This window comes from Tiliqua scincoides, chromosome 3, assembly GCF_035046505.1.
Source record: "Tiliqua scincoides isolate rTilSci1 chromosome 3, rTilSci1.hap2, whole genome shotgun sequence".
In the NCBI taxonomy this organism is placed as follows: domain Eukaryota; kingdom Metazoa; phylum Chordata; class Lepidosauria; order Squamata; family Scincidae; genus Tiliqua; species Tiliqua scincoides.
The window spans coordinates 147,664,405-147,683,275 of NC_089823.1; the positions used below are offsets into that span (position 1 = coordinate 147,664,405).

An 18,871-nucleotide genomic window follows, 5' to 3' on the forward strand; every position below is an offset into this window, starting at 1 on the left:
TTAACAATAGCCTTCTTAATGAAAGAGAGAGAGAGGGCAGCTGGTTGACAATCCATCAGTCCTTCTCTCCCCAGTGGACCCCTCCCTTCCCCCTGAGCACATGAAAGAAAGGTGATCCCTTTGCATTGGTGAAGGGAGGGGCTGAGTGTAAGCTCTCAGCTCTTTGTAAGCTCTTGGAGGAGGACTGATTGATGGATTGTCTTGCTAATGACTCTTATCTTACATCACAAAGGTCAGCAAGGCTGTTTTTAAATCACCAAAAAAACTTTGTTTTTTAAATGGATTCGCTATAGTTCATTATTTTGCCATCCCTGTGAGGGAACGGAACCCATGCGAATTAGTCTCAACCTGTATACCCAAACAACCTGATCCAACTGAAGTCTCCCCACACGGATGTAGCAGCACCAACAAGGTAGATGTTGCATCTCATGGGGGAGTTTTGGGTCCTAGAAGCCTCCTTGAAGTAATAGAAAGTTTGTTCCCTTACCCTGGGGCAAGCCTCCACTGTCCCAATGGATCTACATCAGCTACTTTGCTGGTGCAAGTCTGAGTGGATCCAGGGAGGTGGATCGAGGCCAGGAAAGGGGGATAGGATATTAGTGGCACGACTGCTGCTGTTATGCTCCCTTCCTGGCCTTGACACACTTTCCTCCCTTCCCTGGTCTGATGTTGCAGGCACCTTGCTTTTGGAGACTGCAGATCTTAAGAATAGGTTCAATGTGTGGCTATTGCTTCTGCTCAGCCTTTAGCAGCTGTGCTGTGTAATTGATAAGTATGGATTTAGGATGCCTGTCTTTGAGCCAGTGGGATATTTGGCCACTGAAATGAACAGCCTGACTTTGCCCCCTTCTAGAGCTGTTGCAACGCAAGCAGAGGCAAGCCTTGGGCGAGCTAGTACAGCATCTTGTGCAAAGCAAGCAGAACAGAGCTGGACAGCTCCAACCACTCCACCCCCTTTATCAGAACTGCTAGTAAAGCACAAGGCAGCGTTGGTGATAGTGTTGTCTTAGGAGGGTTAGTATTATTAAGAATATTTATATACCACTTTTCAACCAAAAAGCTGTTCACAAAATGGCTTACATAGTGAAACATAGTGAAATTGTTTCCTGTCCCCAAAGTGTTCAGTACTTTGCACATGTACGTGCTCTCACACACGCTGCCGCCGCTGCCCCTGGCAAAGATGCCATACTGGGACAGCTGCTCTCTCACTTTTGAAGCTGCCTCTTTGCCCAGTTAGTAGGAATATAGGGCGCAAGGGACCACTGGCAGCCCAATCTAGAAAAAGAAAATCACATGCACTACCCTCCTGCAGAGTGTAAAGGCTTCCTCTGAACTGCAACAGTGACACCTGTACAAAACGTCATTGTTCTTGCTTCAGTACAAGATGTAGGGCCAGTTACTAGCACTGAAGCAAGAGAATAGGTGCCCCCCTATGCTTAAGATAGCACACACAATATAGAGTACACCTGGGATACCCACCTCTAGTAGAAACCCACCTCTCCCATGAAATGTTTGGTCCAATCACTTGGACCTCCTCCATGAAGCCCAATTATACATAATTGTTTTACCTTTCCTTCTCTCCCCCACCTTCTGTTGTCTCCTCCACTATTTTGCCCCAGGCGGACAGAACAAAGACTTCTCTTTTTTTGCTTATGTTACTCTGGGCCCAATCCTATCCCACTCTCCAGCACTGATGCAGCTGTGCCAACAAGGCACATGCTGCATCCTGGGGGGGGGGGTCACAAAGTCCTCCTCAAGGTGAGGGAACATTTGTTACCTTAACTTGGGGCTGCACTGTGGCTGGAAGGTTGGATAGGATTGGGCCCTCTGTAAAGTACCACTGATAGTGATGGCACTTTATATATTAATAGTAATAACAATAAAGCTTGAGACAGCTATACTGCCAAGTACAATAAAGGACGAAAGAAGCAGTATGGAAGCCCTACAGAGGCCTTGATTTGGGATTCTCTGTGGCGATGAATCCCACCTCAGTCTTTCTTAATCCCCTGTATGTTGGCCTCTCCCTCTCTCTCTCTGTGTGTGTGTGTGTGTGTGTGCGCAGCCTCACCACTGTTGTAAAGAATTCTTCTCCCATATGAACTGACTCAGTTGTCCAATACAAACATTCTTAAAGGCCCATAATGCCTCAGAGGTCAATCACAGCTTGCTTGTACAAATACTCTGGCATATACTATACGTTGAAGACAAGAAAGCATAAATCAACATCCTTCTTAGGACTTGTACAGAAAAAGCATTTTCAGAGCCATGGAAGTGCTATTGCCCTCTTCTCTTGTTGTGCACGAGACAACATTTATGCTTCCTGTTGCACTTCCATCATGGGCAAACCAGTTTTTTGGGCATTTTCCCACCACTGCCAATATGTGCAGTACATGGCAGGCATTTAAACTAGTTTAGCACATGAGCACTTGTGTAGTCTCTTAAAAAAGAGAAACAAATAATACAAGTTTATTCCTTCCCCCCAAAACTATTTCTAGACCATATTCTTGGAAGGATGTAAGCTCCTGCCCTAAGGTACTGGAGTTAACATCTCTCTTCGTTTAAAAAGAATGAAGCCAGAATTCTTTTTTTCCCATAACAAGGTTATCCTCACTGCAGCAAACTGTCCCCCAATTACATTTCTATAATGTTTTATTATTATTATTATTATTATTATTATTATTAACAGTATTTATGTACCACTTTTCAACTAACGTTCACAAAGCGGTTTACAGAGAAAAATCAAATAACTAATGGCTCCCTGTCTCAAAAGGGCTCACAATCTAAAAAGATGCAAAAAAACACCAGCAGACAGCCACGAGAAAAGACACTGCTGGGGTGAGGTGGGCCAGTTACTCTCCTCCTGCTAAAAAGAGGAGCACCCACTTGAAAAAGTGCCTCTTACCCAGTTAGCAGGGGTTTACCCAGTTAGCAGGGGTTTTATTCTACTGTTGCAGTACTGGAGGTAGTACCACCCCATCACTAAGGGGGAGGTTGCTCCCGCTGCCCTGAGAACACAATCTACAGGTCCTTTTCCTTGCATTAGCCCCCTGCCACATCACAAGGCAATACTAATTGTTGTCCTGTGGATCGTATTCTGGAAATGCCACTTTTTTTTAGCCCTCAGTGATAAAGTAAAGCCCTGTCATCAATCCATCCAAATACGATGTTGCTCTCTGTTATGTGCTATTGAGTGAAGGGATGGTGGGATGCTAACAAGAGGGCAACCCAACTTAAATATTGCTTTCTTTTTTAAAAGATTGTTTTCTTGAATGGTTGCCAAACTGGTTCTTGCCAAAGAACATTGCCACATGATAAAAAGTCCAACAGCATACATGAAGGACATCAATCTCAACTTTGTAAACAAGCCAAATACATACATGGACAGGAACCAAACTGTATAGCAAATGTTCTGAAAGAATTTTTTTTTCAACAAGATATTTTTCTATGTCTGGAACTGCCGTGTCTGACTTTTACTGTGTTAGCTATTGATGTTTTCCTTAGCCTGGGAAAACATTCAAGTAAATTCCAAACTACTGGGGGGAAAAAACACCTAGGTATCTGAATCGTCAGTGTATCTCCTATATCAACACGAGGTTAGATAACAATACAATTCAAGTTCTATGAGCCATCAAGTTACTAAATGTATCACATGTACACACTACACAGGCCCACTGGTTGACCACATCTTAGCTGTTTCTCTTAAGGTGCAATCCTAACCAATTTTCCAGTACTTGCATAGCTGTGTCAGTGGGGCATGTTCTGCCTCCTGCAGTTGGGGGCAGTCATGGAGGTCTCCTCAAGGTAAGGCAATGTTTATTCCCTTACCTCAGAGTTGCATTGACCTTACCTTGGTGCTGGAAAGTTGGTTAGGATTGTGCCCTTAGTGTATATATAACACAAAATGCATGTATAAAAACACCAGACAGGATACAAGATTTAAATGGAGTGCGTTTCAGTTCTTCTGGCTCACAAAACTGGACGTATGTTCAGAAAAAAGCTTGCTTATTAAAACAAACTAGAAATAAAACTGGAATTTGAAATCTTAGCAAAACACCTTTCCTTAAGGAAGCCAGCGAGGTACATAAAACTAACCTGCGAACCACGGACTTCAGAGTGATTAATTAAGCAAAACAGCAGAATAGCTATTGGCTGGGGACACAAGGTACATATGATGGGACGAATGAACCTGATACATGATTTTTATCTCCTCTTGCTTTTTTAAAAATAGCTCTCGTACTACTTAGCATTTATTCAACTGCACCAGTTTGTGAGGCGGTACATGTTTGGCTGCTGTCCAACAGAACGTCCAGGAACAGAAAACAAACGGCGGGTGAGCTACTGTCAGTCACTGAGAATATTCTGGCAAGCCTCCTAGCTCTCAACTGTGACCATATGCAGAACTTCATGGATCTGTGTGAACAGATGTGCAAAGCCAGCTTTGCAACCGCATGGCTGGTATTATGGCCAGCAGCAGCCAAGTCGGTCAAAAGGACCATCAAACTGCCTGCCTTGCATTTTCTGTTTTGACGGGGAGGCCAGCTGTTGGACGCCACAAGCCTTAATCAGCAAAATAATCAAGTAAAATAAAAAGGAGAACAAAATGGAAAAGAATCCCAAATTTCCTACTCAAATGTTTATTAAACGATCAATATTGCAGGCATGATCCAGTCAAGGTAGAAGACTTTGCAGTGCCATTAACTTCATTAGGTGAGAGTTACACAGGTGCTCAACTCTCTTCTATGTAAAGAAATGGCTCTTTGAAGATCAGAACTTTAGCTAAATCAAATCCTATCTTTTCCCAGTCATTCAAAATAGCCATCAGAGAGAGAGAGAGAGAGAGAGAGAGAGAGGCTTGTACCTGAAGTGGAACAGAAAACTCCCTGATGAAGTGTCTGTGTTACCTGAATCAACTTGGATTTACATGACCAACTTTTTGGTAGTGCTTTCAGATGGATCAGTTGTGGCCATTGTGCAGCCCTTCTGATTGTCTGGGCACCACGGCAACCACCAGTCATCATTTGTACCCCACCCCCTTCCTCCCAGTTGCAAGCCCCCTCATGACAGCCCCTGGTTGTTGTCACAGCAACTCACAACAGACTCCACTGCCAACTCCCAGGCAAAAGCAGGCCAGAGAGAAAGCACCACCACTGCAGGGGCCAAGCCCAGCCCCAAGGGGCTGCTGCTCCCCCCCCCCTTGCTGGACTTTGGGTTTGTCTTGCAGCACAAGACACTTCACACACACATGGCGGGGGGGGGGAGAGAATCTGAACCCATCCTGTCTGCAGATCTGACCCCACATCTGGGTGAGTGCAATGCACCTGCTATACAAGGGGCTGGTTGGCTGGCTGGCTGGCTGGCTGACCTCCCTGGGCAAAAGATGGGGCAATCGTGCACCTGCAGAGCCCAAACCTACGCCTGTCTGCACAGAATTCAGCCCCAGTGGGGCTTACACTCTGGTAAGTGTGGCTAGGACTGCGGACTGAAGGCCCTACAACCTCACTCAACTTTCTCTCCTGCCGCACCTTGGGGGGCGCTGCCCTGCACGTTAAGGCTGGCAGGCAGGCAAACTGGCCAGCAGGCGAGCTGGGGAGGGAGCACGCACAGAAGTTGGGCACGATCGGCATCTTACCCGGGAGGGACTGATGCCTTTGCAGCCTTCTCACACCGGGCGCGCCAGGCAGGAGAGCCGCCCGCCAACTTCGCACAAAGGCAGCATGGCGCTGGACCGGACCTGCCCTTCACACTGCTCCTGCTCCCGCTGCCGCCGCCGCTCTCCAGCCAGCTCCACCCTCTCTCCCCCTCCCCAGCACTGGAACGCGGTGCCAAAGAGCCCGGCTCGGAAGCTGCGGGACGAGCGCTGCTCTCATTGTGACGTTGACAGCCTTCCGTTCTATTTATACTCGGCCATTGGATTCCATTCATGAAAACAGGGACGGGTGGCGGCGCGTAAGGAGGCGTGGACGGGACCGCTCGCCCAATAGAGGCGGCTCGCGCGTGCCATCAGGGCTGCCCGGGGCACTGTGTTTACCTGCCCCCCCCCTTGCAAGAGAGCCTCACACATACCCCAAAACTGCAAATCCCTACGCAAGGGCATTGAGGAGAAGAAGAGGCCCCCACCCCCACGCCTTTGCCATCTCAGAGCCCAATCCTATGTAAGTTCCCTTAAAGTCAATGTGGCTTACTCGCAGGAAAGTGTGGATAGGACTGCAGCCTCAGGGCCCAATCCTATGCATGTCTACTCAAAAGTAAGCAAGTCAATGTGGCTTAACTATTTTAACTAATACTCTAAAAACACATTTTAGGCAGACTTCATATTGTTCACAGTAATTGTGTAACACCTGCAAATGCAGTATGAAAGCATCTTTTGACTTGTTTTGCTTAGCAGACTACTTTTCATCAGTGTGATTTTTGTCCAGCTCAAGACTTCTTTAACCACCTATCTCTTGGAATCAATTGCTTTCCTTTAAAAAACGGAAAAGTCCTGAAAAGTTCAGTTTAAAAAACTGAAAAGACATTTAATCACGTTTATTGATCCTCAAGCTTATTGGCACTTAGTATGTGGTTTTTATGATATGCAAAGATACATTCATTCATTTGTAAACATTCATATCTATAGATACCATTTAACCAAATTCTAAAATAAAATTACTACTGTTTTCCCCCTTGGATACAACTGTGAATACACTGCAATAAAACATTTTGATCCAGCCATAAATTGAGGCAGTCAATGTTTTGAAAATGAGAACTTTCTACGAATACCTGACAAGAGAAATGGAAAGGAAGGCATCGACAAATTCCTATAGTGTTAAGAGCTGAAATGCCAAAAGAGCAAAATATCAACAACTGGGAAAGGAGGATGTATGAATGACTCATATTCCTTTTTGATTACAAATCTTCATATAAAGTGCGTGAGTTCCAAATTCTTGTGGGGCTCACATGTCCCATTATAGTAGGAAATGGGATTGGTTCCTGCTTACAAGATTAAACATTTCCTTTCATGCATCCTGTGGGCATTATGGAGATACTCTCCATCTGTATGTTTGCCAATCATACTAGCTCAAAAATGATCACAAGTCAGTTGGGGGGGGGAAGGGAAATAGAATTCAAAGTTTGAAGTAACTTGCAATTAATGCAGAATGATTTGTTTCAAGGAAAGACAGGAAACAAAAGTTTTAACTTCTTTATCCAATTTAACACACTGACATGCCCTTGTAGAGTCTTCCCCCAAAGCAGGGATCAGGAGACATTCCAGCTCATCAACTAACCTTTCTTTTGCATGAATGTACTGGGAATACTGTACAAGACAGCCTCTAGTTATGTATTTATCCTCACTTAAGTAACCAGCACCGGATCAAAGGAAGGTTGAATACAGAAAGTAGACCAGACACAGATCTTTTAATATCTGTTATTTTCTATTGCAGGGGTCTCCAAACCCTGGTCTGTGGGCCACATCCAGCCCTCAACACCATGTTAACATATATGATGTGACCCTGGGGTTGAAAAGTTTAGAGGCCCCTGTTCTATTGCCAACAGGGGACAGGGAGACTGGGTTCTACTGAATCCTATATGATCACTTTATGTGTGGGTGCAGTAGGATGGATCATGAATTCAAATTCTAAATGTACTCCCTAGGCACCAAATCTTTAGTAAGTTTTTATTCTTAGCTACATCATTTGTATATAATAATCTCAAATGACTACTGGAACACAGTATCACAATACCTCAACTACTGTGCATCAATTTGTAAGCAATAAATAGAAATTCTGAATTGCAAGAAAAAGAGAGACTAAACTCCCAATGATAATTAAAGATAATGGTGGGATGCTTACAATGCTTAAAACAATTTCAAAGATTGTATATAAATACTTCCATTTCTGATAACATATGTATGAGTTTCATAACTCTCCAAAGACAGAAGAGTGCTGCCTTGAGCTACAGCTTCTTGTTTATGACCCTTCCATAGACTCATAAGGAGGGAAGCAGGTACACTAAACTGAGGCCTTACAGCTGCAAATACAGGCTTGCAAGTATTGGAGCAATGCAAGTATGTGAGCCATGTCTCAGAAGCCAAAGGGGTAGCTTGAGAAAATTCCCATGCTTAAGGCAAGGCTCACTAGTGATGCAGAAGCCATTGCTCCTCTCCTTGACCAGCAGAATAAGTTATGCAAAACAGTTATATTATTATGCAAATAAGATATTTACATTTGTCCTATTTGCATAATTTACCCCACCTCCAGAATTTAGCTTTTCTTGGCATATACCTTTAGAGCACTTAGTATGGAATACAAGCAGCTCTGCCCAGGGGCTTGAAGCAGATTCCACATGCTTTAGTAATTGTAGCACAGGTTACTGCTATCCAAAAGCCTTAAACTGTGAGGTTTCAAGGCTTGAGCTCCAGGTTCCTTTGATGAATACAGGAAGCTGGTAGCCGACATCCTTTTAGGATCATTAATGTAGTTCAGAGCATTAATGTAGTTCAGAGAACAGGAAAAAATAAATTGACTATTGTGTCTTGTCTTGTTCTTTTCAGTACACCAGAACAGCAGTGCTGGATTAAATGGTAGATTAAGCTGTCCTTGATTTTAACCACTGCTAATCTTTGTGAAACAGCCTTGTCAAATGCAATCCATTCTGCAAGTAACAGTTACCATAGGCACAGTGAAGTACAAGACTCACTTGCACTTCCACCATGTGCCAGCTGTAAAGGCCTTTTATGTTTTACTCAGTTCAATACTTCTGTCAACTTTAGTGAGCTATAGATCTACTATAGAGTCAGAACTGTATCTGCAGCATTTTGTTATAAAAACATACAAATGCCATAAAATGCTCATAGACTTAACAGGAAATTATTGCTTGACCATAATGAGAATACACCTTATGCACTCCCCCATCTCCTTTACTCCACCAGTGTACATGAGAACACAAACCTCAGTACTGCATTACCCATGAACTCAAAGGAATGGTAAATTGTTGAACAAATGGAGCCAAAACACTCCAGGATACCAAAACAAGATCCTGGTTTGATATCCTGGCTTGTTCTAAATGCTAATTGGTAAACAGGATACAGTTTCTTCTGTTCTTCATTACACAAGAACAGAGGTCTCCTCTCATGCATGGTTGAGAAGAAGGGGAGGGGAAGTGCACAAGCTCATGACTCTCAAGGTTTGACCTTGTAATATGAAATCATGGGTTTCTCATTTCATTTGAACTAAATGAATTATTTAGTTCAATAATTATGAAATAATAATCAAGAATCATGGGTTTCTCATTTCATTTGAACTAAATTATGGCCTATGCTATAGGCCATAATTGCTTTGTTTGCCACTGAGCAAACAAAAAGTAACTAAGTTTGCAGAATTTTTTCTCATTTAGAATTTTGCTTGTTTTCATGAAAATTTGCTGCTGTAAATACTTACCCCTAAGAAGGTACAAATCCATGCACAATATAGCTATAGTTCAACAAGGAGTTATTAGAAGGTACCACTGTTACTAACTGGGAGAAAACTTTGAAGAGGTTCAGAATTTGGTTGTGCACACCTTTAGTATGACTATGACATGTCTTGAGATTTAAAAGTAGCTTCTCTCATTCTCATGTACCTTCTCTTTTATACTTATTTTAAGAATTAACTGATGCTATTCTACAATTTTATGAAACCTTTGTATGGAGACAAAAAAGACTGCAGGAAAAAATTTAAGGATTTTTTCATTACGTGTTTATTGTGCAAGTTTATACAGAAGGCAACTTTTGGGAACAAGTTGATCAACATTGGAATGCATTCAGAAAATAGCATGGGCTTTGGAACCAGTGTCATCAACACACTATGCATATTATGAAATTGCTAGTAGATTAGATTTCATTTTTCTTTTACTATTTTAATTTTCTTCTGGTTGGCACTTTTGAATATTAGGAGAATTAGACTTTCTTCAGATGATTTTTAAATATTTTAAAAACAGTGAAGCAATATCCATTATGATAGTTCATCAGCTGCACCATGAAACACCAGTGCCTAACATTTGTACAGCATTTGGATAGGATTGGGCCCTCAGGCTGCTATCCTATACACTTTCCTGGGAGTAAGCCCTCAGGCTGCTATCCTATACACTTTCCTGGGAGTAAGCCCCACTGAACTCAGTCGAACTTTCTTCCAAGTAGACATGCATAGGATTGGCTGTCAGACTCTTAGCCACTGACACTGTTGTCATATGATAACTTCATTTTGAGTCCTTTTTAAAATTGTAGTCCCAGTTTTTATGAACACAGGGAGAGATTTAAAAGGGGAAACACAATGTTTTCCCATCTGACTGTTGAAGTTATGGAACACTGCTGTGATTAATCACTGATGTTTGCCAAGAGTCTGTGAAGTCCAAGGGCACAATCCTAACCAACTTTCCAGCACTGAGGTAAGGGCAATGCAATTCTGAGGTAAGGGAACAAACATTGCTTTACCTTGAAGACACCTCTGTGACTGTCCCCCCCCCCAACTGCAGGATGCAGCACATGCCCCACTGGCACAGCTATGCCAGTGCTGGAAAGTTGGTTAGGACTGCACCTCAAGACAACTACACATCCTATATTTAATTTAGAGCATTCACGTGAGCACAGCATGATTATGACACCTTGCATACATGCAGTGAACTAGTGAAAACTGGAAACCACTCAGACGTAAATGATGCTTGGGGTAGTCCCCTTAGGAGGACAGAATAGGATAATGACAGAGATTGCTGCTGCGGCAGTTGACATTCAGGTGACAGCTCCTCTTGTTTGGATTCAAGGCTGAAGAGGGGGCATGAGGCCGTTACCCCATAGGAATGCTATACATCCAGAATAAGGAAATGATTAATTTGCAAGAGCTACAAGGTGACTGAAGATAAGGACAAATCACACAAGCAAAAGGTCATATCCATGGAAGGCACAGAACACAAAGAAATTGGTTTCAGTTACATAGAGGCAGATGGTAGCAGGAATTAATGGTGGATTTAAAATAGCTCTGCTGCCAGGAACAACTGCTCACCTTCTCCAGTCCCCACAAACTCTGGAGTAACCAGGTGAAGTTTTTTAGACATCCTATGAACCTCTGTAAAAGTTTATCCAGATTTAGAACTGGGTTTGAATCTAGGCCCTGGTATGTAGGGCCTATGTATGTATGTATGTATGTATGTATGCATGCTCACTGAAGTTCTTTGAGTTCGAGACTCTTGCACATTGCTGCAAATCAGAACCTGGAGGTCTCTCAGAGACCTAATCCAACATAAGAACATAAGAACAGCCCCACTGGATCAGGTCATAGGCCCATCTAGTCCAGTATCCTGTATCTCACAGCGGCCCACCAAATGCCCCAGGGAGCACACCAGATAACAAGAGAAGTCATTCTGGTGCCCTCCCTTGCATCTGGCATTCTGACATAGCCCATTTCTAAAATCAGGAGGTTGCACATACACATCGTGGCTTGTACCCCGTAATGGATTTTTCCTCCAGAAACTTGTCCAATCCCCTTTTAAAGGTGTCCAGGCCAGATGCCATCACTACATCCTGTGGCAAGGAGTTCCACAGGCCAATCACATGCTGAGTAAAGAAATATTTTCTTTTCTCTCTTCTAATTCTCCCAACACTCAATTTTAGTGGATGTCCCCTGGTTCTGGTGTTGTGTGAGAGTGTAAAGAGCATCTCTCTATCCACTCAGTCCATCCCCTGCATAATTTTGTATGTCTCAATCATGTCCCCCCTCTTTTCTCGGCTGAAGAGGCCCAATCGCCGTAGTCTTTCCTCATAAGGAAGGTGCCCCAGCCCAGTAATCATCTTAGTCGCTCTCTTTTGCGCCTTTTCCATTTCCACTATGTCCTTTTTGAGATGTGGCGACTGGAACTGGACACAATACTCCAGGTGTGGCCTTACAATGGATTTGTACAACGGCATTATAATACTAGCCGTTTTGTTCTCAATACCTTTTCTAATGATCCTAAGCATAGAATTGGCCTTCTTTACTGCCGCCGCACATTGAGTCGACACTTTCATCGACCTGGCCACCACCACCCCAAGATCTCTCTCCTGATCTGTCACAGACAGCTCAGAACCCATCAGCCTATATCTAAAGTTTTGATTTTTTGCCCCAATGTGCATGACTTTACACTTACTGACATTGAAGCGCATCTGCCATTTTGCTGCCCATTCTGCCAGTCTGGAGAGATCCTTCTGGAGCTCCTCACAATCACTTCTGGTCTTCACCACTCAGAAAAGTTTGGTGTCGTCTGCAAATTTTGCCACCTCACTGCTCACCCCTGTCTCCAGGTCATTTATGAAGAGGTTGAAAAGCACCGGTCCCAGGACAGATCCTTGGGGCACACCGCTTTTCACTTCTCTCCATTCAATCTCCAGATTGAAATTTGTGATCCACTCCCAAACTCTCTGGATTGTGGTCCAGTCCAGTCCACGGTCCAATACAAAAAGGATTCAGATCATCAGTGCTGTAGTATTTTCCACCACAGCAACTACCCCCCCCCCCCAAGTTTACTTGCAACCCCTCTGTCATTTCCTGTTTTCCTTGCTGGTTATTCAAGGAATTTTAAAATTATGCAGACTTACATAATTTTAGTGGCTAGTTCTGTATACAAGTTATGGCTGTTACAGTGATACAGAAGGGAGTGTGCATTTAGTTTTGATAATGTGCTTCCCCTCATTTCAGAAAGGCATTTGTATACACATACATTTTTATTTCTAAGAACATAAAGAGAAAGTGTAAATGCTCTCAGTAAGCTACACTGATTATACTTTTTCTTTATGTATTAATTGTTATTTAAAAAGCAGTTTGTTCTTATGGGAAGGCAAAATGAATGAATCTTCTTGGAATATCCAACAAGACAAAAGAGTGATGGATATGGAAATCTTGAATAAAATACTGCTGGAAGCCTGAATTGCATGTGTTAAGTATGCATTTTACTTTTAAATATATATTTTTTAAAAAGATATTTTCCTTTCAGTAACCCCATTTTAAAGCATGTTATGTTAGAAACTTGCACTTTGGTATTCAGTTGGCATTTTCTAGATTTAACTGATCTAGTCATATGAAAATAGGAAGGATTCTCATCCAGTTCAGAAAATCCTTAACCATCTTAGCCAGTTTTTCTGCACTGGCGCAACACATTTCCCAAGAGCAGGGGTTCTCAAATCTACCAGTTCGTGTAAAGCTTCCCCTGTCTCTTTAAGGGAAGGGGGGAGGCAGCGATATGATCCCCAGGACTGCATCACTAAGGGAAGATGAAGGGGTGCTTTACTTACTAAGGTCTTGGGAAAGCAGCAGGAGGTGCAAGGAGCCCCACACAGCCCTCCACAAGGTTTGGAATGTTGAGAAACAGTGTGCGCAAGCCACCTCTTGGTTGTGATGTGAAACTGGAAGTGGTTTGCGCGCACTTTCTCAACATTTCAAGCTTTGGGGAGCCCTGAGGAGGGTTGCCTGGCGTTCCCTGCACTTCCTGGAGCTTGCTGCAGTCCTAAGCACCCCCTCACCCCGCTTGGTGACACAATGCTGGGGATTGCTTAGCTGCCCTCATCCCTTCCCTGCAAAGACTTACGTAGGGAGTAAATTTCTCTAAAAGTTTGAGAACCACTGCCCTAGAGAACATTATTATTAACACTGTCAACAGTTTTATGAGGAATACATCACCTTCATAAGAATAAGGAATACAGAAAAATTCAGCATGAAATACTCAATCCCTGAGTAGGGTTAACACAGCTCCTGTATCCCAAAAACTACTTTTAGTCCTTACACCAGTAGTATTCCATAACAATGCATCAGGAACTGAGCACAAGTCCACTATTAAAACTACTCTGGCATAGCATGAAAGCTCAAGAATCAGCCAGAGGTTGAATAGGATTTTTTTTACTGAAGCCACTGCTAAGCTCACAGATATGGTTTACTAGTTCCCAGATTGTATAAATATATGATGACTAACTTGCCAAGTTTTGGCTAAGTGAACAACAGCTCCCCAGGGGAGTAGCACATATATTAAAGCTTCTGCTCAATATATGTCTGTGTTCCAGCTGGCAAACAGTTCAGTCTTAAAGCCTTCCAGACTGAATATTTATGCTTCTGACATAAATAAAAGAACTTGTGGCATGATGCTAGAGGTGCATGCACCATATACAAACATACAGCGAGTCTTGGAGACATTGTCTGTACACAGCCAATCAAGGTGCATGATTAACTTCCTCTGTATACAACTATGATTGCCGTCATGCTTAGTAGGACTAGCCGTATAAATGAAATGGAAAAATGGGGAGAGGGGTGAAAAGAGGCCTGTGGCTCAATGTTCTATTTGCAGACACTTGATCAAGATTCATTCAAGTTACCAGACTGACTTGATCAGATTCATAAGCCGTTTCTGGTCTAACCCCTGCTAATTGGGTAAGAGGCACTTTTTCAAGTGGGTGCTCCTTTTTTTAGCAGGGGGAGAGTAACTGGCCCACCTCACCGCAGCACTGTCTGTTCTAGTGGCTGTCTGCTGGTATTCATTTGCATCTTTTTAGATTGTGAGCCCTTTTGGGACAGGGAGCCATTTAGTTATTTGATTTTTCTCTGTAAACCGCTTTGTGAACTTTTAGTTGAAAAGCGGTATATAAATACTGTTAATAATAATTAATAATAATATATTAATTTCAGTGTTATGGTAAATTTGGGGATTAAAAATCAAAAGAAGACGTTATTGAATGAATGACAGGTAATGGTGAAGAACAGGAGGACAAGGGAATCCTTCACTATTATTTTATTAATATGTGAATTTGGGTTTCCAATCCAAGTCTGTCATACTACTAGATTGGTTTTGTTGAAAGCAGGCAACTTTATGTTGGACACAATCCATGGCCAAGTCTAACTCAGTGTCAGAGTTAGTGAAATTAACTACTTGATAGGAAGCAAGGAATTCTGAGGTAAGGAATATGAAGTTGCAGTCACTGAGTATGCCCTTACTGTTGCAAAGTCTACCTGTAGTTAAACAGATGTCATACATTTTATTACCTATGGATTGAAATACAGCTGTTACATTTTACAACTCAAGAAGTAAATCACCAAGTAACCTGAAGAACTGACCTGTGCAATATAAAATACTGATTACATGCTTGATCTTTTTCTGTTATCCAGGTCAAAGTCTTCTGAATAGAAGTAACTAAGTTTTATTTAGAACATTTAATGCATTTGTCTCTATGTCTGTCCATGAATTTGATCTTCCACAGAACGGAAACCAATGCTGTGTTGGCAGCCCCTCCTCCTAGACTGTGGGCAAACCAGATGTTACTGATAAAAAGGCACCCTCTGCATTATAGGTAGCCTGCTCTAGAGATTGCTGAATGAGGAGTGGCTACAACAAGATGATTTCATCTGCCATGCATCCGTAACAGTTTCAAATATTTGTTTTCTAGGAATAAAGGTATACTCACCACAGAGGAGAAAAGAGTGTCCACAGCCATCTTAAGAACATGTTCCAAAAAGGCTCTTAGACAAAAGCTTTCACTCTGTTTCTTTACTGTTCTTCACTAGGGGAGAGAAATAATGTTTTACCACAATGAGAGTAAACATCATCTTTTAAGTCCATAATGTCCCACATGACTTACATGGCAGGATGGAGACCCAATCCATCACTTAAGAATCACTGTTCGCAACAGAAATAACCCTGAAGACCAAGTTTGATTGAGCAGAGTTAGAGAACTCACAGTTAGCCTCCTACCTGTTGCCTTCACACACAGCACACTCCAGGTACAACTCCAAGCTTTCTCCCAATTCTCATTTGGTTAACTGGCCAGCTTGCATCTCTGGGATAATTTCTTTTGAAATAACATCCCAGACGTTTTGGTAACTTTATGTTCTCCATTATGCCTATACAGCATTACTGAATTTAATAGAAAAGGTTGGGCAAATGATACCAAGTTAATTTATGCATATTAGCCTGATTCATTACTTTTGAGTGAAATACTTGTGGTTGATTGTGAGAGCTCATAAAGTTGATACCCACGGTATCTACTTCTCTCCATATCAAGCTTGGGACAAGTTAATTTTGGTTTTCCAGAAGGAGATTAACCTGAAGCATTCACTCCATCTCAATATGTGTTAATTAATACTTGGTCAACTCTAGGCAGCTCAAGACAGCTGAGACACAGGAAGAACAGCCTGGGATATAGTCACACAGTGAAGACAGAGGCAAGACTTGAACCTGCTTAGCTCACAGCTAAGGCACTCTGCTACACTGATACTCAGACAGCTGTGTGGCAAATGAGTGGGCTCAACAACAATTTATCACCCAACTCCTACCACTCTGGCCAAAAAAGTGAGGTTTTAAGCTTCAATTCTGAGAGCCAGGATTGTACAGTGGTTCTAGAGTGTTCAAATCCCTCCTCAGCCATGAAACTTCCTGGGTGACCTTGGGCCAGTCACTACCTCTCAGCCTAAACAATCTCACAGGGTTGTTGTGAAGACAAAAGGGGGGAAGGAACCATGTACACCATCTTGAGCTCCTCAGAGGAAGGCCAGTATAAATGTGAAAAAATAAATTTCCTAAGGTCCAGAAGCTATAAGTAAAATTCAATTATTTTTCAAGAGAATTACAGGTTTTAAAACATTGCTTTTGCCAAATTCTTGCTTACAGTGAGTGTTTTCCCAGCTTATGACGATTTTCTGGATCATTCCTATGCAAATATATTGGGTTATCATCATGCACTAGTGGAAGAAAAGAACCCAGAAGCAAATAGGAACAGAACAATTAGAATCCTGTACTGTATTCTGACAGGAGATATCTGTGTTTAAAACCATGCTTAGTTATAAAGTTTATTTGTATCCTTGGGTCTGTCACTCTCTTTCAGCCTAACTTACCTCAGGGTTTTTGAAAGACAAAATTGGACAGTGTAATGGCATCCAGTGTCCTGAGCACTGCTTGGACAAAGGATAATGTAAAAACCTAACACGAGGAAGGAAACTCGTTTCAAAACATTTCCATTGACAGGAACATTATCTCAGCAACGGACATGCAATTCTTTGAACACACTAAAAGCATTATATATATGCTAAGTATTACTGATTGCATTGTTCCCTTATCTAAACCTTTAATAAAAAACACATGATATGGGAATCTCATCCAACAAATAAATGGACCTCTGACATGAGCCATTCATTTCCCTTTTACAAGTTACCTGAATTAGAGTTGCATAGATCCAGTAACCATACACAACAGTCTCCATTATCAAGGGATTTCTCCAGAAATTGCTGTCAGTGGTCCAGCCATAATCCCTGATAGAGTCAATACAGCCATGGCCCCAAGCCATGCTTTGTCTGGTTTTTAATCCATATATTAGCTGCACCATTCACAACTTCTTTCTATTTGCTTTCAAAGTTCAAGTCACACAGACTTTAACAATGATTCAAGAAACCTTATTTTTAGGAAGGAATAACATAAGTCTCCAGCCACTCATCTGCTTTCCAGTAATCAGTCATTAACTAACCTACTTGTTTTCCTAAGGTTGTGTCCAGACCATTTCCCTTTATTACACCCTATTAGTCACCATAACTTTATTTTTTTATTTTTTATCTGCGCATCACTTTTTGTGAATGTTCTACACAGTACAGAGACTTCTCTATAGTGCAGTGGTTTTCAAACTGGGGCGTCATGATGCCGCAGCCTGAAGGCCCTGGCCTCTGCCTCCTTAAGGGGTGGGGGCAGTGAGGAGGCAGCAAGGAAGCAGCGACATGATCCCCGGGATTACGTCGCTAATGGGGCTGCAGGAACTGGGATGCACTCACCAGCCCCTGCAGCAGCCGTCCTGGGGTGCAAGGGTCTGCAGGGCTCCCCAGGCTTCTAAAAGTGGAAGTGACGTGATTGCGCTCCACATCTGCAAAACTGGAAGTGGAGTGTGATCACTCTACTTTTGATGACCTGGAGAGCCCAGCAGACGCTCGCGCAGGGCTCCCTGCACTCCAGGACAGCTGCTGCAGGGACTGGTGAGTACATCCTAGTCCCTGCAGCCCCCTTAGCAACATGATCCTGGGGATTGCTTTGCTGCCTCCCTCCCACCTCCATGAAGACTTACTGTGGTTCAAACTCTCCCTGAGAGTTTGAAAACCGCTGCTATAGTGAATAGGTATGACTGGGTCTGGAGAACTAGCATAAGGCTGAGTGGTGATATAGTTGTACCAACATAACTCTAAATTTTCAAAGTTTTTTGCTCCACCACCCCCTCCCCCTCATGTTCTCTGAATATTGTCAAGGAGAGTAGTGGCAGTGCCTTCATTTTTAAAGAGACAAGTGCCTGGGTTTATGTCTCTGTTAGATTTCCCTAGCCACACTCCACAGTGCTGGCTGCAACCAGTAGGGGAACACACAACATTATGAGATAAAGACATGAATAAGTTGTATGAGGCCTTATGGAGGTGGAATTAGACATATGGCTGTCATTTGGGGGGGGGGGTGCCAAATGTGCAAGACATCTCATTTTAGGCAGACAGCAATGGAATCAGACTGCAACTATTTGTTGTTGTGGTACAAAAAGATACTTTCTTTACATTAAGGGACACCACCACTGTGATTCTAACTGGACACAGTGAAAAGAGGAGGAGGTGCAGTGAGAGATCAACCAGCCTTGCAAGACTTTTTTTTCCCCTCCTAAATCAAACCACTTGTTTTAGCTTTATATTGTAGCACCCTCTCCAGGATGACATTGGAAATCACCTCCAAGTATAAATATGAGCAACAATATACTATGCAGCTTGTCGTCTCATTTGTGCAGAAATGCCTGTTTGTTTCCGCACTGTCCAATGAACACTCGAGACAACAGATATGGGAGAAAGGGCAACTTTATTTCATGTTACCAAGAGAAGCAGAGGCTGAGACCTGCAGC

At 42.7% G+C, this 18,871-nt stretch overlaps 1 protein-coding gene across 3 annotated transcripts in view; it reads right to left on the reverse strand.

Moving 5' to 3' along the window:
* Positions 1–18,871, reverse strand: part of RHOBTB1 (Rho related BTB domain containing 1) — an 86,364-nt gene that overhangs the window by 58,759 nt on the left and 8,734 nt on the right. For 2 of the 3 annotated variants that reach the window (XM_066620410.1, XM_066620412.1), the window contains exon 2: positions 15,428–15,523. The gene's annotated coding sequence lies outside the window, so the exon portion shown is untranslated. Of the gene's footprint in view, positions 1–5,629; positions 5,733–15,427; positions 15,524–18,871 lie in introns of those variants that run through there. The other variant, XM_066620411.1, reaches the window with a different exon arrangement.